Source organism: Somniosus microcephalus, chromosome 23 (assembly GCF_052327205.1).
Source record: "Somniosus microcephalus isolate GS21.2 chromosome 23, FLI_Smic_1.0, whole genome shotgun sequence".
Lineage (NCBI taxonomy): Eukaryota > Metazoa > Chordata > Chondrichthyes > Squaliformes > Somniosidae > Somniosus > Somniosus microcephalus.
In genome coordinates, this window is record NC_141009.1 from 982,922 (window position 1) to 1,005,141 (window position 22,220).

General features: G+C 51.7%; 1 pseudogene across 1 annotated transcript in view; it reads left to right on the forward strand.

Annotated features, from left to right (window-relative positions):
* The first annotated feature begins 4,300 nt into the window (after window positions 1-4,300).
* Window positions 4,301-22,220, forward strand: part of LOC147101528 (protein spinster-like) — a 32,874-nt pseudogene continuing 14,954 nt past the window's right edge. The window contains exons 1-6 of the transcript XR_015073320.1: window positions 4,301-4,611; window positions 8,904-8,918; window positions 10,272-10,353; window positions 12,038-12,044; window positions 18,361-18,479; window positions 21,321-21,468. The product of XR_015073320.1 is annotated as a protein spinster-like (transcript). The remainder of the gene's footprint in view (window positions 4,612-8,903; window positions 8,919-10,271; window positions 10,354-12,037; window positions 12,045-18,360; window positions 18,480-21,320; window positions 21,469-22,220) is intronic.

Consider the following 22,220-nt stretch of genomic DNA (forward strand, 5'->3'; position numbering starts at 1 on the left):
TTTGGCATATTGGACCCAAAATTGGCTTAGTGGCAGGAGGCAAAGGGTGATGGTCGAAGGTTGTTTTTGTGACTGGAAGCCTGTGTCTAGTGGTGTACCGTAGGGATCGGTGCTGGGTCCTTTGCTGTTTCTAGTGTACATTAATAATGATTTAGATATGAATGTAGGAGGTATGATCAGTAAGTTCGCAGATGACACGAAAATTGGTGGAGTGGTAAATAGCGAGGAGGGAAGCCTCAGGCTGCAGGACGATATAGATGGGATGGTTAGATGGGCAGAACAGTGGCAAATGGAATTTAACCCTGAAAAGTGTGAGGTGATGCATTTTGGGAGGACTAGCAAGTCAAGGGAATACACAATGAATGATAGGATCCTAGGGAGGATCAGAGGGATCTTGGTGTGTATGTACATTGATCCCTGAAGGCAGCAGGACAGGTAGATAAGGTGGTTAAAAAGCCATATGGGATACTTGCCTTCATTAGCCGAGGCATTGAATATAAGAGCAGGGAGGTTATGATGGAGCTGTACAAAACGCTAGTTAGGCCACAGCTGGAATACTGTGTGTAGTTCTGGTCGCCACACTATAGGAAGGATGTGATTGCATTGGAGAGGGTGCAGAGGAGATTCACCAGGATGTTACCTGGGCTGGAGCGTTTCAGCTATGAAGAGAGACTGGACAGGCTAGGGTTGTTTTCCTTAGAGCAAAGAAGGCTGAGGGGGGACCTGATTGAGGTGTACAAAATTATGAGGGGCACAGATAGGGTAGATAGAAAGGAACTTTTCCCCTTAGTAGAGGGGTCAATAACCAGGGGGCATAGTTTCAAGATAAGGGGCAGGAGGTTTAGAGGGGATTTGAGGAAAAACTTTTTCACCCAGAGGGCGGCTGGAATCTGGAACTCACTGCCTGAAAGGGTGGTAGAGGCAGGAACCCTCACAACATTCAAGAAGCATTTAGATGAGCACTTGAAATCCCATAGCATACAAGGCTACGGACCAAGTGCTGGAAAATGGGATTAGAATAGACAGGGCTTGATGGCCGGCATGGAGACGATGGGCCGAAGGGCCTCTTTCTGTGCTGTATAACTCTATGACTCACTCTATGACTCTCTTATGTATGACTCTCTGGGGGTCTCTCTGTCTCTGTGACACTCTCTGGGGGTCTCTGACTCTCTGTCTCTCTCTGTGTCTCTCTCTCTCTCTCTCTCTCTCTGTCTCTGTGACGCTCTGGGGATCTCTGTGACTCTCTGTCTCTCTCTGGGGGGTCTCTGTCTCTCTGGGCGTCTCTCTGTGACTATCTGGGGGTCTCTGTGACTCTGGGGGTCTCTCTGTGACTATCTCTGGGGGTCTCTGACTCTGGGGGTCTCTCTCTGGGGGTCTCTGACTCTGGGGGTCTCTCTGTCTCTCTCTGGGGGTCTCTGTGACTCTCTGGGGTCTCTGTCTCTCTCTCTGGGGGTCTCTGTGACTCTCTCTCTCTCTGGGGGTCTCTGTGACTCTGTCTCTCTCTGGGGGTCTCTGTGACTGTCTCTCTCTGGGGGTCTCTCTGTCTCTCTGGGGGTCTCTGTGACTCTCTGGGGGTCTCTCTGTCTCTCTCTCTGGGGGTCTCTGTGACTCTCTGTCTCTCTCTGGGGGTCTCTGTGACTCTCTCTGGGGGTCTCTCTGTCTCTCTCTCTGGGGGTCTCTGTGACTCTCTGTCTCTCTCTGGGGGTCTCTGTGACTCTGTCTCTCTCTGGGGGTCTCTGTGACTGTCTCTCTGGGGGTCTCTCTGTCTCTCTGGGGGTCTCTGTGACTCTCTCTGGGGGTCTCTCTGTCTCTCTCTCTGGGGGTCTCTGTGACTCTCTGTCTCTCTCTGGGGGTCTCTGTGACTCTCTCTGGGGGTCTCTCTGTCTCTCTGGGGGTCTCTGTGACTCTCTGTCTCTCTCTGGGGGTCTCTGTGACTCTGTCTCTCTCTCTCTGGGGGTCTCTGTGACTCTGTCTCTCTCTGGGGGTCTCTGTGACTCTCTGTCTCTCTCTGGGGGTCTCTGTGACTGTCTCTCTCTGGGGGTCTCTCTGTCTCTCTGGGGGTCTCTGTGACTGTCTCTCTGGGGGTCTCTGTGACTCTGTCTCTCTGGGGGTCTCTGTGACTGTCTCTCTGGGGGTCTCTCTGTCTCTCTCTCTGTCTCTCTGGGGGTCTCTGTGACTGTCTCTCTCTGGGGGTCTCTCTGTCTCTCTGGGGGTCTCTCTGTCTCTCTGGGGGTCTACCTGTGACTCTCTCTCTGGGGGTCTCTCTGTCTCTCTGGGGGTCTCTGTGACTGTCTCTCTCTGGGGGTCTCTGTGACTGTCTCTCTGGGGGTCTCTGTGACTGTCTCTCTGGGGGTCTCTCTGTCTCTCTCTCTGGGGGTCTCTGTGACTCTGTCTCTCTGGGGGTCTCTGTGACTGTCTCTCTGGGGGTCTCTGTGACTCTGTCTCTCTGGGGGTCTCTGTGACTGTCTCTCTGGGGGTCTCTCTGTCTCTCTCTCTGGGGGTCTCTGTGACTCTGTCTCTCTGGGGGTCTCTGTGACTGTCTCTCTGGGGGTCTCTCTGTCTCTCTCTCTGTCTCTCTGGGGGTCTCTGTGACTCAAATTCAAATTCAAATCGCTTTATTGGCATGATAAGGTACATCTTATGTTGCCAAAGCATCAAAATACATTTATGGTTTACCACATAAACGCGGTTCCATTCATACAGTGTATAAACAGGTATATCCCTGAGTGTATAAATATATTTTCGCATTGTTTATATATATTCTTTTCTTAGTTTACTGGTTGTCCCTCTGTTCATGGCAAGCTGTAACATAGTGCGCCGCCAGTGTTACACAGCTTCTCTCCTCCCCCAGTAGGAATGGGAGTTTTTGGTTGTCAGTCAGATTTCTGAATTCAGGGCATATTTGTGAGAATTTTTGGTAGAAATTCTCCCTGATGCCCTGATATTTTCCACAGGCTGTGAGGAAGTGCATCTCTGTCTCCACTACTCCCTGACTGCAGTGAGAGCATATCCTGTCTTCTCTTGGCAGCCTGGTCTGCCTGTGTCTGCCTTTTTCGATTGCTAGGCTATGTTCGCTAAGTCTGTACCTTGTCAAGGTTCTTCTCAGTTTGTTATCCTTTACCATGGTCAGGTAATCAGCTATGTTGTATTGTCTGTTTAGGGCCAAGTAGCAATTGAGTTTGCTTTGGGTTTTTGTTGTTTCTGCCCAATATGACAGGTATTTTTCCTTTTGCTTAGCGACGATTGTGTTGGGTCGAATTCTTTGTGTTACCCTGTCACTGTCCTGGGGCTGGTTATTGTTAGTAGTGTTAGTAGTTACTTCACTGAGTCCCAGGACTAGTTGACTGAGGGTATTCTTCTTTATGGTCAGCTCTTGGCATTTCAGGGCGTCGTAGTGATAGCATTGGGGATTGCTCATTTGTAGGTGATTCCAAAATTTGGTGGCTCTTTTTTGGATAGTGATTATTAATGGGTATTGGCCTAGTTCCGCCCTGCATGCGTTGTTTACTGTTTTCCTTTGAGTCCGGAGGATACTTTTACAGAATTCTGCATGTAGGATCTCAATTGGGTGTTTGTCCCATTTTGCAAATTCTTGTTGAGTTAGTGGTCCCCAGACCTCACTGCCATAGAGTGCAATTGGTTCAATTACTGATTTGAAAATTTTGAGCCAAATGCTAATTGGGATTTCTATTTGGATTGATTTTTTGATGGCATAGAAAGCCCTTCTTGCTTTCTCTTTCAGTTCATTCACAGCCAGGTCTCTGTGACTCTCTCTGGGGGTCTCTGTGACTCTCTCTCTCTGTCTCTCTCTCTGGGGGTCTCTGTGACTCTCTCTCTCTGTCTCTCTCTCTGGGGGTCTCTGTGACTCTCTCTCTCTGTCTGTCTCTCTGGGGGTCTCTGTGACTCTCTCTCTCTGTCTCTCTCTCTGGGGGTCTCTGTGACTGTCTCTCTGTCTGTCTCTCTGGGGGTCTCTGTGACTCTCTCTCTCTGGGGGTCTCTCTCTCTGTCTCTCTCTCTGGGGGTCTCTGTGACTGTCTCTCTGTCTGTCTCTCTGGGGGTCTCTGTGACTCTCTCTCTGGGGGTCTCTCTCTCTCTCTCTCTGTGACTCTCTCTCTCTCTGGGGGTCTCTCTCTCTCTCTCTCTCTCTCTCTCTGTGACTCTCTCTCTGGGGGTCTCTCTCTCTGTGACTCTTATTTCTGGAGTTTCTGTATTTGGTTCTAAAAATAAAGGAAGTGAAACTGCTCTGAAGCCTCGGTGTTTGGATCACCGTTTGACGGCACTGGCAGCTGTTATCACTTTGGGGAAACGACACCGAGAGTTGCGAGTCTTGTTGTGCCGGTGTTGGGGAGCCGAGGCGAGGCGAGGCGGTCTCCGGCTCCAGGCGAGGCGATGCGGGCTCCGGGCTTGTGCCGGGCCGGTGCCTACCCGGTCTACGTGCTGTGCTGCCTCTTGCTCACTTACCTCCTCAACCAGCTGCACCGCTACCTCCTGGCCATCGTCATCCAGCCCCTGGCCCGGGACCTCCAGATCGGGGAAAGGAGCTGCCTCCCGACGGCGAGTGCGGGCCGGAGTGGGGCGGAGTGTCGAAATACCAGCTCCCGGCACAGGTCAGCTCACGGGGGGGGAATGGGGCATTAACCCCCCGGGAATGGGGCTTTAACCCCGGGAATGGGGCCCCGGGAATACGGCAATAACCCTGGGAATGGGGTCCCGGGAATGGGGCAATAACCCCGGGAATGTGGCATTAACCCCGGGAATGGGGCACTAACACCGGGAATGGGGCAACAACCCCGGGAATGGGGCAATAACCCCGGGAATGGGGCAATAACCCCGGGAATGGGGCAATAACCCTGGGAATGGGGCAATAACCCTGGGAATGGGGTCCCGGGAATGGGGCATTAACCCCGGGAATGGGGCAATAACCCCGGGAATGGGGCAACAACCCCGGGAATGGGGCAATAACCCCGGGAATGGGGCAATAACCCTGGGAATGGGGCAATAACCCACAGGAATGGGGCATTAACCCCGGGAATGGGGCAATAACCCCGGGAATGGGGCAATAACCCCGGGAATGGGGCAATAACCCCGGGAATGTGGCATTAACCCCGGGAATGGGGCAATAACCCCGGGAATGGGGCACTAACACCGGGAATGGGGCACTAACCCCGGGAATGGGGCAATAACCCCGGGAATGGGGCAATAACCCCGGGAATGGGGCAATAACACCAGGAATGGTGCATTAACCCCGGGAATGGGGCAATAACCCCGGGAATGGGGCAATAACCCCGGGGATGGGGCAATATCCCCGGGAAAAGGGCATTAACCCCGGGAATGGGGCATTAACCCTGGGAATGGGAGGGTAACCCCGGGAATGGGGCATTAACCCCGGGAATGGGGCAATAACCCTGGGAATGGGGCAATAACCCACAGGAATGGGGTAATAACCCCGGGAATGGGGCAATAACACCAGGAATGGTGCATTAACCCCGGGAATGGGGCAATAACCCCGGGAATGGGGCAATAACCCCGGGGATGGGGCATTAACCACTGGGAATGGGGCAATAACCCCGGGAATGGGGCATTAACCCCGGGAATGGGGCAATAACCCCGGGAATGGGGCAATAACCCCCGGGAATGGGGCATTAACCCCGGGAATGGGGCAATAACCCCAGGTATGGGGCATTAACCCTGGGAATGGGGCATTAACCCCGGGAATGGGGCATTAACCCCGGGAATGGGGCAATAACCCCCGGGAATGGGGCAGTAACCCCGGGAATTGAGCATTAACACCGGGAATGGGGCAATAACCCCGGGAATGGGGCAATAACCACCGGGAATGGGGCATTAACACCGGGAATGGGGAAATAACCCCCGGGAATGGGGCAATAACCCTGGGAATGGGGCAATAACCACCGGAAATGGGGCAATAACCCCAGGAGTGGGGCATTAACACCGGGAATGGGGCAATAACCCCGGGAATGGGGCAATAACCACTGGGAATGGGGCTTTAACACCGGGAATGGGGCAATAACCCTGGGAATGGGGCATTAACCCCGGGAATGGAGCATTAACCCTGGGAATGGGGCATTAACCCCGGGAATGGGGCAATAACCCCAGGAATAGGGCATTAACCCCAGGAATGGGGCAATAACCCCAGGAATGGGGCAATAACCCCGGGAATGGGGCATTAACCCCGGGAATGGGGCATTAACCCCGGGAATGGGGCCCCGGGAATGGGGCATTAACCCTGGGAATGGGGCAATAACCCCAGGAATGGGACCCCGGGAATGGGACCCCGGGAATGGGGCCCCGGGAATGGGGCCCCAGGAATGGGGCATTAACCCTGGGAATGGGGCAATAACCCCGGGAATGGGGCATTAACCCCGGGAATGGGGCATTAACCCCCCGGGAATGGGGCATTAACCCCGGGAATGGGGTCCCGGGAATGGGGCAATAACCCCGGGAATGGGGTAATAACCCCGGGAATGGGGCATTAACCCCAGGAATGGGGCAACAACCCCGGGAATGGGGCATTAACCCCAGGAATGGGGCAACAACCCCGGGAATGGGGCACTAACCCCGGGAATGGGGCAATAACCCCGGGAATGGGGCAATAACCCCCGGGAATGGGGCAATAACCCTGGGTATGGGGCAATAACCCCGGGAATGGGCCAATAACTCGGGAATGGGGCAATAACCCCCGGGAATGGGGCAATAACCCCGGGAATGGGGCATTAACCCCAGGAATGGGGCAACAACCCCGGGAATGGGGCAATAACCCCGGGAATGGGGCAATAACCCCCGGGAATGGGGCAATAACCCTGGGAATGGGGCAATAACCCCGGGAATGGGCCAATAACTCGGGAATGGGGCAATAACCCCCAGGAATGGGGCAATAACCCCGGGAATGGGGCAATAACCCCAGGAATGGGGCATTAACCCCGGGAATGGGGCAATAACCCCAGGAATGGGGCAATAACCCCGGGAATGGGGAATTAACCCCGGGAATTGGGCAATAACCCTGGGAATGGGGCAATGACACTAGGAATGGGGCATTAACCCCGGGAATGCGGCAATAACACTGGGAATGGGGCAATAACTCCAGGAATGGGGCAATAACCCCAGGAATGGGGCAATAACACCGGGAATGGTGCATTAACCCTGGGAATGGGGCAATAACCCCGGGAATGGGGCAATAACCCCGGGGATGGGGCACTAACCACTGGGAATGGGGCAATAACCCCGGGAATGGTGCATTAACCCCGGGAATGGGGCAATATCCCTGGGAATGGGGCAATAACCCCCGGGAATGGGGCATTAACCCCGGGAATGGGGCAATAACCCCCGGGAATGGGGCAATAACCCCCGGGAATGTGGCATTAACCCCGGGAATGGGGCAATAACCCCAGGTATGGGGCATTAACCCTGGGAATGGGGCATTAAACCCGGGAATGGGGCATTAACCCCGGGAATGGGGCAATAACCCCCGGGAATGGGGCAGTTATCCCGGGAATGGGGCATTAACCCCCGGGAATGGGACATTAATCAGGGAATGGGGCAATAACCCCTGGGAATGGGGCAATAACCCCGGGAATGGGGCAATAACCACCGGGAATGGGGCAATAACCCCGGGAATGGGGCATAAACACCGGGAATGGGGCATTAACCCCAGGAATGGGGCAATAACCCCGGGAATGGGGTAATAACCACCGGGAATGGGGCATTAACACCGGGAATGGGGCAATAACCCCGGGAATGGGGCAATAGCCCCGGGAATGGGGTATTAACACCGGGAATGGGGCAATAACCCCGGGAATGGGGCAATAACCCCGGGAATGGGGAATTAACCCCGGGAATGGGGCATTAACCCCCGGGAATGGGGCAGTAACCCCGGGAATGGGGCATTAACCCCCGGGAATGGGACATTAATCAGGGAATGGGGCAATAACCCCCGGGAATGGGGCAATAACCCCGGGAATGGGGTAATAACCACCGGGAATGGGGCAATAACCCCGGGAATGGGGCATAAACACCGGGAATGGGGCATTAACCCCAGGAATGGGGCAATAACCCCGGGAATGGGGTAATAACCACTGGGAATGGGGCATTAACACCGGGAATGGGGCAATAACCCCGGGAATGGGGCAATAGCCCCGGGAATGGGGTATTAACACCGGGAATGGGGCAATAACCCCGGGAATGGGGCAATAACCCCGGGAATGGGGCAACTGAGGGATGGGGGTGAGGGGGAATGGGGGTCGGGGTGAGGGGGAATGGGGGTCGGGGTGATGGGGAATGGGGGTCGGGGTGATGGGGAATGGGGTCGGGGTGATGGGGAATGGGGGTCAGGGTGAGGGGGAATGGGGGTCAGGGTGAGGGGGAATGGGGGTCAGGTGATGGGGTATGGATGTCAGGGAGATGGGAAATGGGGGTCGGGGTGATGGGGAATGGGGGTCAGGGTGAGGGGGAATGGGGGTCAGGGTGAGGGGGAATGGGGGTCGAGTTGAGGGGGAATGGGGCCGGGGTGAGGGATGTGAATGGATGTCACATGATCAAGCCTCCAGGAAGTCTCCAACCAGAGTTGGCAACTCCGGGACTGATGGAAATGAGCTGGAGGAGATCCAGCTGTCAGCAACATCTGGGGTGGGGGTAATTCTGGACATATTGGAGTTTGGTGAGGCCTGGGAGGGAAAGGTCAAGCCTGGAGGTGAATGAGGTTTGAGCAGCGCTGGAGTGAGTCGGCGAGAGTTGGTAATCCAGAGTGGTGATGGTCAGTCACGGAGATGGTCAGTGATGGTGATGGTCAGTCACGGTGATGGTCAGTCACGGTGATGGTCAGTCACGGTGATGGTCAGTGGTGGTGATGGTCAGTGGCAGTGATGGTCAGTGGCGGTGATGGTCAGTGGCAGTTATGGTCAGTGGCGGTGATGGTCAGTCAGTGTGATGGTCAGTCACGGTGATGGTCGGTGTTGGTGATGGTCAGTGGCGGTGATGGTCAGTGGTGGTGATGGTCTCACGGTGATGGTCAGTCACGGTGATAGTCAGTCTCAGTGATGGTTAGTGGCGGTGATGGTCAGTGGCGGTGATGATCAGTCACTGTGATGGTCAGTCACGGTGATGGTCAGTCTCAGTGATGGTTAGTGGCGGTGATGGTCAGTGGCGGTGATGGTCAGTCACTGTGATGGTCAGTCACGGTGATGGTCAGTCTCGGTGATGGTCAGTCTCGGTGATGGTCAGTGGCGGTGATGGTCAGGGGCGGTGATGGTCAGTGATGGTGATGGTCAGTGATGGTAATGGTCAGTGGCAGTGACGGTCAGTCTTGGTGACAGTCAGTGGTGGTGACGGTCAGTGGCAGTGATGGTCAGTGGTGGTGACAGTCAGTGGCGGTGACGGTCAGTGGCGGTGACAGTCATTTGTGGTGACGGTCAGTGGCAGTGACGGTCATTTGCGGTGACGGTCAGTGGCGGTGACAGTCATTTGTGGTGACGGTCAGTGGCAGTGACGGTCATTTGCGGTGATGGTCAGTGGCGGTGACGGTCAGTGGCGGTGACGGTCAGTGGCAGTGACAGTCATTCGCGGTGATGGTCAGTGGTGGTGATGGTCAGTCTCGGTGACGGCCAGTCGTGGTGACGGTCAGTCGCGGTGACGGTCAGTGGCGGTCAGTCTCGGTGATGGTCAGTCGCGGTGAGGGCCAGTCTCGGTGACGGACAGTGGCGGTGACGGTCAGTGGCGGTGACGGTCATTCGCGGTGACGGTCAGTCTCGGTGACGGTCAGTGGCGGTGACAGTCAGTGGTAGTGACGGTCATTCGCAGTGACGGTCAGTGGTGGTGATGGTCAGTGACGGTCAGTGGCGGTGACGATCAGTGGTAGTGACGGTCATTCGCGGTGACTATCAGTGGCGGTGATGGTCATTCACGGTGATGGTCAGTGGCAGTGATGGTCATTCGCGGTGATGGTCAGTGGTGGTGACGGTCAGTGGTAGTGACGGTCATTCGCGGTGACGGTCAGTGGCGGTGATGGTCATTCATGGTGATGGTCAGTGGCGGTGACCGACCTGGGGTCAGATATAAAGCGGGGCCCGGGGGTGGGTCCAGACACAGTCGCTGCACGAGAATAGCAAAGTTCACGGCAGGTGCAGAATGAATAGGCTGGAGAAAAAAGGAAGCAGTTTACTCCAGCAAGAGGCACGATTTGTAATAATAGAAAGATTATTTTAATGGGGATTTTCAACCGACTTAAATAGAAAGTGGAAATCCCCAGGTGGTTTGAGCCTGAGTCTGAGCCAGTGAATGTGGCGGGTGCTGTTTGATTCCGTGTGTCTGGAGCCTGAAACGCCAGTGACCATGGAATGAGTGTCTGGGATTCAGTACCAGCCAGAAGGAAAAAGAAATAAAGACTTGGGCCTAGAAATTCGGTGGGCTGCGCCACCAGTTAATGCCCAAAGAGGGCATTTAGTGGGTTTAGCGCCACTGGCCACGCCTCCCGCGAAATTTAGCAGGGCGCTAATGGCGGCATTAGTACTCTCCCTCCGACAGTGCGGCGCTCCCTCAGTACTGCCCCTCTGACAGTGCGGCACTCCCTCAGTACTGTCCCTCCGACAGTGCAGCACTCCCTCAGTACTGCCCCTCCGACAGTGCGGCGCTCCCTCAGTACTGCTCCTCCAACAGTGCAGCGCTCCCTCAGTACTGCCCCTCCGACAGTGCGGCGCTCCCTCAGTACTGTCCCTCCGACAGTGCAGCAGTCCCTCAGTACTGCCCCTCCGACAGTGCAGCGCTCCCTCAGTACTGCCCCTCCGACAGTGCAGCGCTCCCTCAGTACTGCCCCTCCGACAGTGCGGCGCTCCCTCAGTACTGCCCCTCTGACAGTGCAGCGCTCCCTCAGTACTGCCCCTCCGACAGTGCAGCGCTCCCTCAGTACTGCCCCTCCGACAGTGCAGCACTCCCTCAGTACTGCTCCTCCGACAGTGCAGCACTCCCTCAGTACTGCCCCTCCGACAGTGCAGCGCTCCCTCAGTACTGTCCCTCCGACAGTGCGGCGCTCCCTCAGTACTGCCCCTCCGACAGTGCGGCGCTCCCTCAGTACTGCCCCTCCGACAGTGCAGCGCTCCCTCAGTACTGCCCCTCCGACAGTGCGGCGCTCCCTCAGTACTGCCCCTCCGACAGTGCGGCGCTCCCTCAGTACTGCCCCTCCGACAGTGCGGCGCTCCCTCAGTACTGCCCCTCCGACAGTGCGGCACTCCCTCAGTACTGCCCCTCCGACAGTGCGGCGCTCCCTCAGTACTGCCCCTCCGACAGTGCAGCGCTCCCTCAGTACTGTCCCTCCGACAGTGCAGCGCTCCCTCAGTACGTCCCTCCGACAGTGCGGCGCTCCCTCAGTACCGCCCCTCCGACAGTGCGGCGCTCCCTCAGTACGGCACTGCAGTGTCAGCTTGGATTTTGTGCTCAAGTCTCTGGAGTCGGATTTGAATACATACAAGAAATAATGGGGAACCAAGGGTCTAATGAGAGCCAGGGACTTAAAGTAATTATTATTAGTAAAGAAATCGTACTGGAGAAATTAATGGGACTAAAAAGTGACAAATGCCCTGGACCTGACGGCCTACATCCTAGGGTTCTTAAAGAGCTGGCTACAGAGATAGTGGATGCATTGGTTTTGATCTTCCAAAATTCCATAGATTCTGGAACGGTCCCCACGGATTGGAAGGTTGCAAATGTAACCCTGCTATTCAAGAAAGGAGGGAGAGAGAAAATAGGGAACTGCAGGCCAGTTAGCATGACATCAGTCGTCGGGAAAATCCTGGAATCCATTGTTAAAGAAGTGGAAACAGGGCACTTGGAAAACCATAATATGATTAGGCAGAGTCAACATAGTTTTATGAAAGGGAAATCGTGTTTGACAAATCTGATAGAGTTTTTTCAGTATGTAAGTAGTAGGGTAGATAAGGGGGAACCAGTGGATGTAGTATATTTGGATTTTCAGAAGGCATTCGATAAGGTGCCACACAAGAGGCTGTTACACAAGATTAGGGATCATAAGATTGGGGGTAATATATTAGCATGGATTGAGGATTGGTTAACGGACAGAAAACAGAGAGTAAGAATAAACGGTCATTTTCGGGTTGGCAGGCTGTAACTAGTGGGATACCGCAAGGGTCAGTGCTTGGGCCTCAGCTATTCACAATCTATATCAGTGACTTAGATGAGGGGACCGAATGTAATGTATCTAAGTTTGCTGATGATACAAAGTTAGGTGGGAAAGTAAGCTGTGAGGAGGACTTAAAGAGGCTGCAAAGGGATAAAGGCAGGTTAAGTGATTAGGCAAGAAGGTGGCAGATAGAGTATAATTATGGGAAGTTTGAAATTATCCACTTTGGTAGGAAGAATAGAAAAGCAGAATATTTTTTAAAAGATGAAAGACTAGTAAATGTTGGTATTCAGCGAATTTGGATGTCCTTGAACATGAAACACGGAAAGTTAACAAACTGGTACAGCAAGCAATTATGAAGGCAAATGGTATGTTAGCCTTTATTGCAAGGGGGTTGGAGTATAAGAGTGAGGAAGTCTTGCTACAATTGTACAGGGCTTTGGTGAGACCACTCCTAGAGTACTGTGTAATGGGTAAAACAACAGACGATCAGTGGGAGATGTTCAAAAAATAATTTAATGTGATACAGAACCAGTTTATACCTCTGAGGGGCAAGAGCCCTACTTACCAAACCCCCCCAGCCATGGACGACTAAAGAGGTAAGGGACAGCACAAAACTAAAAGAAAAAGCATACAAAAATACAAAAAATAGCACAGATCCTGGCGAATGGGAAAGATACAAAGAACATTGCATTTAGGATTAGGGTTAGGGTTCATTGTCGCTGGGTCAAAATCCTGGAACTCCCTCCCAAACAGCACTGTGGGAGTACCTTCACCACACGGACTGCAGCGGTTCAAGAAGGCGGCTCACCACCACCTTCTCGAGGGCAACTAGGGATGGGCAATAAATGCCGGCCTTGCCAGCGACACCCACATCCATGAACGAATAAAAAAAACAGCAAAGGGTGACAAAACAGATAGTAAGATCTACAAAAAGGGAGTATGAAAGAAATTTGTAAGGGATATCAAAATCAATACAAAGAATTTTTAGTTACATTTGGAAAAAGAGGGTGGTCAGGAGCAATGTTGGCCCCTTAAAAACTGAAAGTGGTGATATTGTCAATGATGAGGAAATGGCGGACATGTTGAATAATTACTTTGTGTCAGTATTTACAGTGGAGGAAGAGGATAGCATGCCAGAAATCCCAAGGAAACTAATATTGAATCGGGGACAGGGACTCAATAAAATTAAGGTAAATGTGTCTGCCTTCATGGAAGAAGACGCAAAAAACTTCCCGGATATAGTGGAGAACCAAGCGTCTAGCGAGAATGAGGAATTGAAAGATATCAGTATTAGTAAAAAAGTAGTACTGGAGAAATTAATGGGACTGAAAGCCAATAAATCCCCTGGACCTGATGGCCTACATCCTAGGGTTTTGAAAGAGTTGGCTATAGAGATAGTGGATGCATTGGTTGTCATTTTCCAAAATTCCATAGATTCTAGAACGGTTCCCGCAGATTGCAGATTGCAAGGTAACAAATGTAGCCTGTAGCTTTTAAAAGCTCTTTAGAATAATTTGTCCGTGACTATACAAACCACTCTGGGTACAGGTATATTGTGTATCAGTAAAACAGGTTTTAGTTGCAGTCTGTTCATCGAACCCCGGCGTTCCTTCCGAGTGACTGTGGTGTGGTCTCTTTATTCTCTTGCTGTGTTCTGTTGACTGAAGCTTCTTATTCTCGAGCTTCATGCTGCTTTCGGTGTTCAATATCTGTATTTTTATACCCTTTTTCTCCCATTTTGCCTACGTGGCAGTAATTAGCTTTTCTAACACCTGGTAAATGTCCCTCCTCTCCTTGCCAATCATCTTATGACCTCATTAGTTCCACTAGGCCTTTATCTGTGCATAACAAAATACCCTTATCTAAGAATTTCACTTTACAGCACATCCTTGAGGTGTTTTCTAAACAGTTTGTCTATTCTGCAGTTTCTAAAATGAAGGCTCCAATTCCAATCTCTCTCGAGCTCTTCTCTCTTTTCCATAACATTACTTCAGTCATTTAAAACAGAGGTTTTTAGTCAGGTTGGCATAATTTCCCGTCCTGCTTTGGTCTCAGCCAGTCGCCATTTTATACAGACTTTTTAGGATTTTAGCACACAGTTTCACATACTATAGTTATATAAAAATGGTTAATCTTAATTACTACACCAACTTGATTGAATTTTTTGATGAGGTAACAGAGCGGGTTGATGAGGGCAGTGCGGTTGATGTGGTGTACATGGACTTCCAAAAAGCGTTTGATAAAATGCCACATAATAGGCTTGTTGTTCATGGAACAGTGGCTGCATGGATATGGAACTGGTTAAGTGACAGGAAACAGAGAGTAGTGGGGAACGGTTGTTTATCAGACTGGAGGAAGGTATACAGTGGTGTTCCCCAGGGGTCGGTACTAGGACCACTGCTTTTCTGGATATATATTAAGATTCAGATCAGATTCAGATTAGATTTATTTGCCATATGTAACAAGTACAATGGAATGCTTGTTCCCCGTGGGGACGCGTCAGCTATACATACAGCGCCGCGTTCAGAGTCAATACAATGGCTTCCCGTGGCAGTGGGAGCACGATGTCCCTCAGCCGCTCCGTCCTCCTCGTCACCGCGGCCTCCTCCTCACTGTTGCCGGCTCCACGTGTGGTGGCCTGCTTCTCCCGCTCTGGCCACCATGCCCGGCTCCCCTCCTCCCATCCGGACTGCGAGTTACCCAAAATGGAGCTGCCAGCCGACGTGCTGCAGCGTGTCGTGAGTCTGCTGCTGCTGCTCGTTGCGCTGCGCTCCTCTGCCCGACTCGCCGAACACATCGTCGGGATGTGAATGCTCCAATTCAGCCTCCTCTTCACCGTCGCCGGCTCCACACTCCACGGCCCGGGGCCTACTTCTCTCTCTTCGCGGGTCGGCCTCTGGCCGCCATGCTCGGCTCCCCTCCTCCCAGTCGGAATTCCTTCCCGCCGAGGAGCTGCCGGCCGATGTGCTCCAGCGGGTCGGCTTGGCTGCTGCTGCTGCTCATCGCGCTGCGCTGCCTCTGCCCGACTCGCCGAGCACCTCGCTCCGGTTGCGGGAGCGAGCGGCGAGAGCTGGCCGCCCGAAACAGGGAGAGCGATCTCAGCATCGGACCGTCATGGCCGCCATCATCCTTGCGGGCCTGCGGGCCTGCGCCGCCGCCGCCTCCTCCTCCTCCTTCTCCTGAGCCAACGAGCGCTGGTTCCAGGCAGGAGCTCACCGCTCGCCCCGCGCAGCTAATGACTTAGACTTGGGTATACAGGGCACAATTTCAAAATTTGCAGATGCCACAAAACTTGGAAGTATAGTGAACAGTGGGGAGGATAGTGATAGACTTCAAGAGGATATAGACAGGCTGGTGGAATGGGTGGACACGTGGCAGATGAAATTTAACGCAGAAAAGTGTGAAGTGATACATTTTGGTGGAAGAATGAGGAGAGACAATATAAACTAAAGGGTACAATCCTAAAGGGGGTGCATGAACAGAGAGACCTGGGGGTATATGTTAACAAATCATTGAAGGTGGCAGGGCAGGTTGAGAAAGAGGTTACTAAAGCATACGGGATCCTGGGCTTCATAAATAGAGGCATAGAGTACAAAGCAAGGAAGTTATGATGAACCTTTATAAAACACTGGTTCGGCCTCACCTGGAGTATTGTGTCCAATTCTGGGCACCGCACTTTAGGAAGGATGTGAAGGCCTTAGAGAGGGGGCAGAAAAGATTTACGAGAATGGTTCCAGGGATGAGGGACTTCAGTTACGTGGATAGACTGGAGAAGCTGGGGTTGTTCTCCTTAGAGCAGAGAAGGTTGAGAGGAGATTTGATAGAGGTGTTCAAAATCATGAGGGGTCTAGACAGAGTAGATAGAAACTGTTACCATTGGCAGAAGGGTCGAGAACCAGAGGACACAGATTTAAGGTGATTGGCAGAAGAACCAAAGGCGACATGAGGGAAACCTTTTTTACGCAGCGAGTGGTTAGGATCTGGAATGCGCTGCCTGAGAGGGTGGCGGAGGCAGATTCAATCGTGGCTTTCAAAAGGGAATTGGATAAGTACCTGAAGAAATTTTTTTTGCAGGGCTACGGGGAAAGGGCGGGGGAGTGGGACTAACTGAAGTGTTCTTGCAGAGAGCCGGCACGGGCTTTACGGACCGAATGGCCTCCTTCTGTGCTGTAACCATTCTCTGATTCTAGCCGTACACCTTCCCTCGGGTAGCACAGTGCTGCTCACTCTGATAAGTGGTCTGAGGGTTGCAGCCACGCTGCCCCATATCTAACTATGTGTGAACATAACCCAGGGTGTAGCAACAGGACCTCCCTGTGATCTCAACTGGATATTTGTGTCTTTTGCACGTTTGCTTCTTCAGCCCTTTCAAAGATTGACTGTGAAACGCTCGATAAGGTAAGTCCAGATACGAATCATTAAACTGCTTTATTCATAGCCAGTGGACATGCAGTTATGATCGGACTCACTTAGTTTGATCAATACAATTTGTTTTTCTGTAATAGTACAAAATAATGAACACGTCACAGTTTCCCACATCAGCAGGTCAGGGTGCTTGACTGAAACAAAATAATTCCTAACTATCCTCCTGCAATCTCCTTCAGAGCCTGGTCAAAACTTCGCCTCGCTGCTTTCTAGACCTGACAGTGTGCGTGTGTGCCTGTGTGAGTGTGTGTTTCTGAGTGTGTGTTTCTGAGTGTGTGTCAGTGTGTGTGTGCCTGTGCGAGTGTGTGAGTGTGTGTTTCTGAGTGTGTGTCAGTGTGTCTGTCTGTGTGAGTGTGCCAGTGCGAGTGTGTGTTTCTGAGTGTGTGTCAGTGTGTCTGTCTGTGTGAGTGTGCCAGTGCGAGTGTGTGTTTCTGAGTGTGTGTCAGTGTGTCTGTCTCTGTGAGTGTGCCAGTGCAAGTGTGTGTTTCTGAGTGTGTGTCAGTGTGTCTGTCTCTGTGAGTGTGCCTGTGTGAGTGTGTGTTTCTGAGTGTGTGTCAGTGTGTCTGTCTGTGTGAGTGTGCCTGTGCGAGTGTGTGAGTGTGTGTCAGTGTGTCTGTCTGTGTGAGTGTGCCTGTGCGAGTGTGTGAGTGTGTGTCAGTGTGTCTGTCTGTGTGAGTGTGCCTGTGTGAGTGTGTGAGTGTGTGTCAGTGTGTCTGTCTGTGTGAGTGTGCCTGTGCAAGTGTGTGTTTCTGAGTGTGTGTCAGTCTGTGTGAGTGTGCCTGTGCGAGTGTGTGAGTGTGTGTCAGTGTGTCTGTCTGTGTGAGTGTGCCTGTGCGAGTGTGTGTCAGTGTGTCTGTCTGTGTGAGTGTGCCTGTGCGAGTGTGTGAGTGTGTGTCAGTGTGTCTGTCTGTGTGAGTGTGCCTGTGCGAGTGTGTGTTTCTGAGTGTGTGTCAGTGTGTCTGTCTGTGTGAGTGTGCCTGTGCGAGTGTGTGAGTGTCAGTGTGTCTGTCTGTGTGAGTGTGCCTGTGTGAGAGTGTGCGAGTGTGTGTCCCTATCTTTTGACTCCATGTTTTCACAACTCAAAATGCTGGCCTATGCCAGACTACCCCTGCCAATAACGAATACTTCTATAATTTCCTCACCTACTTCTTTTAATACCCTGGGGTGGAAACCATCAGGTCCCGGAGATTTATGTATCCTAAGTCCCATTATTTTCTCCATTATCATTTTGAAACTAATATTGAATCCAGTAAGTTGCTCCCCTTGATTTATTTTTAATTTCCTTTATATCACCTGTTTATATCACTTGGTATTTTATCCTCTTCCTCGACTGAAAAGATACAAAGTACTTGTTTAATAAATCTGCCACTACCATGTTGTCCATTACAGTATCACCTGCGCCTGTCTTTAACGGCCCACATCTCCCTTAGTCACTCTCTTACTCTTAATATATGTATAAAACCTTTTACTATTAGCTCTTATATTACTTGCAGGTTTTTTTGGCAGCTATTTCCTGAGAGGAAGCTCAGGGAAAAGAGTAAAATAAAAAGGGCAGGACAGTGGCAGATGAAATTCAGTTAATGACCGCAGAGTGTGAATGGGGCTGGACCGACGAAGGGTGAAGTTTATAAACTCAGCTGCCACTCACGGAATGTTGTTCGGATGCAGGGAGCGTCGTGGAGAGGAAGAAAGTTAAATTGAAGCGAATGAAACAGAGAGTCGTCGGAGAGGCTGCGAATTCTGTGAGTTTTACTCTTTTTATAATGAAACCTGGTGTTGATTCCCAGCTGCCTGTCCCTCCTGAATGAGAACGAGACTGGATATTGTCAGTGGGACTATGATGGAACCGGATGGGAGTATCAGATCATGGCCGGTCCTGTCTTCATCCTCATTTACACCTTCACAGGTCAGTGGCTCAATTGAGCAATGTTGTCTAACCTATCTCACCGAAACACTGCATTGCTCCAACAGGTGCCGTTTGAACAGGCCTTTGCTGCTGTACCATGACTGTGTTAATCCTAAAAACAGCAGCTCACCTTCTGGCTCAGGAAGTAAATGCACCACCTGGTGGCGGTACTGAGCCACACACAGCCAGTAGCTCCCAGTCCTGGGCAGTAGGTGAGGTGCTACAGGTGTCCTCACTACCCCAGGTTAGGCAGGGGGAATCCAGCCAGGGCTCCTGCTCCTGTGGGGAAGTGTGTGTGCACATCGAGGGCAGACTTGGACTTGGCTGTGATGTTCTTTTATTACTTTAAGTGTTTTCTCATTTTTTAAATCTTTGTGATTCAGCAGCATTGTATGACGTAAAGTAGGTTCTCACGCTGAGGGGGATTCCCACTGTGGGGGGATTAAGAACATAGAAGATAACAAATGTGACACCATTGTTCAAGAAAGGGTGTCAGGACAATCCTAGTAAGGAAACTCTCATTTAAACGGCACCTAAATATCCGAAATTCTCTATTAACCGGCAAAATTCTCACTCCGAAAACAACACCTCAATAACCGGCAATGTTGCCGAGTCCGAGGGCGAGTCTCCCGCGGTGACCGAGTTAGTCAGTGGGGGTAGTTCCCCAAACTGCCACTACTCGGCTTCTTGGCGCTGTCGGAAATCGGAACACTTCAATAACAGGAGTCTGACTCTCCCGCGCTGCCGGTAGTCTCTCCTGATCCGCCATTTTACAGGGGTACTGTGTGTCTCCCACACTGCCGGTAGTCTCTCCTGATCCGCCATTTTACAGGGGTACTGTGTGTCTCCCACGCTGCTGGTCGTCATTGCATTGCATTACCCTCAACTGGCAGTACTGTACTTAATCAAGCATCTCCCACCATCCATTTAACACAACATTCTGTAGGTGAGTACCCAATTACTGTATACTGCACATTTCTTGATTTTTTATTTTTTTTTGTTAAAAATAGCCTCAGTAGATAACCCTGTCCGTCATCTGGAATTTTTGATCAACCGGCAACACGCCGGTCCCGTCAGTGCCGGATACCAAAAGGTTTCCTGTAACTACAGGCCGGTCAGTTTAACATCAATGGTGGGAAAAGTTTTAGAAACAATAATCAAGGAAAAAATTAATGGGCACTTGGAGAGGTTTAAGCTAATTAAGGCGAGCCAACACGGATTTTTAAAAGGCAGATCGTGTTTGACTAATCTAATTGAATTTTTTGATGAAGTAACAGAGAGGATTGATGAAGGGAATGCAATGGATGTTGTCTACATGGATTTTCGGAAGGCGTTTGACAAAGTACCACATAGAAGGCTGGTTAACAAAATTGAGGCTCATGGAATAGGTGGGTCAGTGGCAGCTTGGATAAGGAATTGGCTTAAGGACAGAAAACAGCGAGTTGTGGTAAATGGCTGTTTTTCAGACTGGAGGATGGTAGACAGTGGTGTTCCCCAAGGGTCAGTGCTGGGGCCACTGCTTTTTTTGATATACAGTATATAAATGACCTGGATATTGGAATACAGAGTAGAATTTCTAAATTTGCCAATGACACCAAACTTGGGGGTGTGGCAAACAGTGAGGATGATACCAATCGACTGCAACAGGACATAGAAAGGCCAGCAGAATGGGCAGACAAGTGGCAGATGGAATTTAATACAGAGAAGTGTGAGGTGATGCATTTTGGCAGAAGGAACAGGGAAAGGCAATATACACTTAATGGCACAGTTTTAAAGAGTGTGCAGGGACAGAGGGACCTGGGAGTTAATGTGCATAGGTCCCTGAAGGTGGCAGGACATATTGAGAGAGTGGTTAACAAAGCATATGGGATCTTGGGCTTCATAAATAGAGGTATTGAGTACAAAAGTAGCGAAGTTATGCTGAACCTTTATAAAGCACTGGTTAGGCCACAACTAGAGTATTGTGTCCAGTTCTGGTCACCACACTTTAGGAAGGATGTCCAGGCCTTGGAGAGGGTGCAGAAGAGATTTACTAGAATGGTCCCAGGGATGAGAGACTTCAGTGACGTGGATAGACTGGAGAAGCTGGGGTTGTTCTCCTTAGAGCAGAGAAGGTTAAGGGGAGATTTGATTGAGGTGTTCAAAATCACGAGGGGTTTTAATAGATTAAATAAGGAAAAACTGTTTCCAGTGGCAGGAGGGTCGGTAACCAGAGGACACAGATTGAAGATAATCAGCAAAAGAACCAGAGGGGAGATGAGGAAACATGTTTTTACAGCGAGTTGTTGTGATCTGGAACGCGCTGCCTGAAAGGGCGGTGGAAGCAGATTCAATAGTAACTTTCAAAAGGGAATTGGATAAATACTTGAAAAAGAGAACTATGCTGGGCTATGGGGAAAGAGCAGGGGGAGTGGGACTAATTGGAGAGCTCGACCAAAGAGCCGGCACAGGCACGATGGGCCGAATGGCCTCCTGTGCTGTGAGATTCTCTGACTCTAAGAATCAAGGGTGCATTCCAGCCTATCCTGTCCTCACCCAACACAGAGTTTCTAGTTGTCACTGAGCGATCAGGAACAGGAACCGGAACCCTGACTGAATTGGCCCTCTCGATCCTACAGGCACTGAGGGCAACTTTGGGCCCGACCAATGATGTGGCTCAGTCAGCACGGAGCAGGGATTGGGCCTGGGCCCCGCTCGCTCGTCTGTCTCGCCTGGTGCCACACAGCCCGAGTTAAGCTCAGTGTGTCTGTAGGAGTTGTGGTGTTGGAGTCAGACCTTCGCCCCCGCCAGGTCCTGGTGCAGCGTGTTAATGCCAGCTTTCTGTGTTTTATTTTGCCTCAGGGGTTTTTATTGGATTCGTGGCTGATTCTGTCAATCGGAAGAATTTCCTGTCTGCCAGCCTCTTTCTCTGGAGCCTCATGACGCTGCTGATGGGATTCACCAAGCGTTACTGGCACCTGGTGTTACTGCGCTTTGGGCAAGGGATCAGGTGATGTCCGCACCCTCCGTCTTGCTTTACCCTCACCGACTGTTTGCCAGTCCCTGTCCCGGTGATTGCGGTTCCTGGGCCCCGGTCAATGATCACCAACCTTCTGCCGTTTCCCCACCACACAACCCTCGTTACTTTGTTGAGATGTGGTGTTTGGAATGAGGTGCAAAGGGACAATGATTCCCCACACATTGGGTGAGTCCCGCTCAAGGTACCAGCTCAGCTCCGTGTCCCAGGGGAATACAGCTAGGAGCCGAGGCCAGGAGTTTATCCGAACCTCTCCTGCACCACATGTAGAAACAGGGGACTGGAATTTAACCGTGTTCAGTGTTTGTACCTTGTGTAAGGACGAAAGAAAATCGGGGGGTGGGGGAGTTGGGCGGGGGGAGTTGGGTGGAGGGTGAGGGGGGAGTTGGGGGGGGTAGTTGAGTGGGGGTGTGGGGGGAAGTGGGTGGGGGGAGTTGGGTGGGTGGGTGCGGGGGAGTTGGGTGTGAGGGTACGGGGGAGTTGGGTGGGGGGCTGCAGACTACATTGAGTTGGGTGTAACAAGTGTTGGGTGTGGTGAATGGGTCATTGGGTTTGGAAAGCGGGATGAGTTGCGTGCGGAGCAGGGAATGGGACCTGGCCTGTGCTGGATTAGCTGGCCTCAGCAGTTGGAGTGTTACATGTCCCCGAGTTAGGGAGAAGAAAGCTCAGCCTGGACTCTCGCCCGATGTCGTGCGGGACAGTACGCGTGTGGATGTCAGATGGGA